Source organism: Arachis ipaensis, chromosome B02 (assembly GCF_000816755.2).
Source record: "Arachis ipaensis cultivar K30076 chromosome B02, Araip1.1, whole genome shotgun sequence".
NCBI classification, from domain to species: Eukaryota; Viridiplantae; Streptophyta; class Magnoliopsida; order Fabales; family Fabaceae; genus Arachis; species Arachis ipaensis.
The window spans coordinates 85,103,731-85,104,073 of NC_029786.2; positions in this window are offsets into that span (position 1 = coordinate 85,103,731).

Here is a 343-nt window from a genome sequence, read left to right on the forward strand (position 1 = left end):
ATTCATTGATATATAACATTAAAACTATAACAACATAGAAAGATTCGATATAAGAGTTATACATTTGGATATTTAAATGACATAGAAAAAATAATTATTTCAGTAAGTCTGTACCTATCATATAAGTTAACATAATGAGAAGTTATAGAAGATTGAGAGTTGTGATAAAAATACAGTGGTAATTGGTTGCGACTAAAGAGAAGGAGGAAATAAAAGAGAATTACGGCTAACAATGAGTAGGGTAGGGTAGGGTTTGAACCCTATCCTAACCCTATCCGCGGGTTAAAATTTCATTAAAACTCTACCTTATTCTACTCCGAATTGAGAATTTTTCAACCCTAAC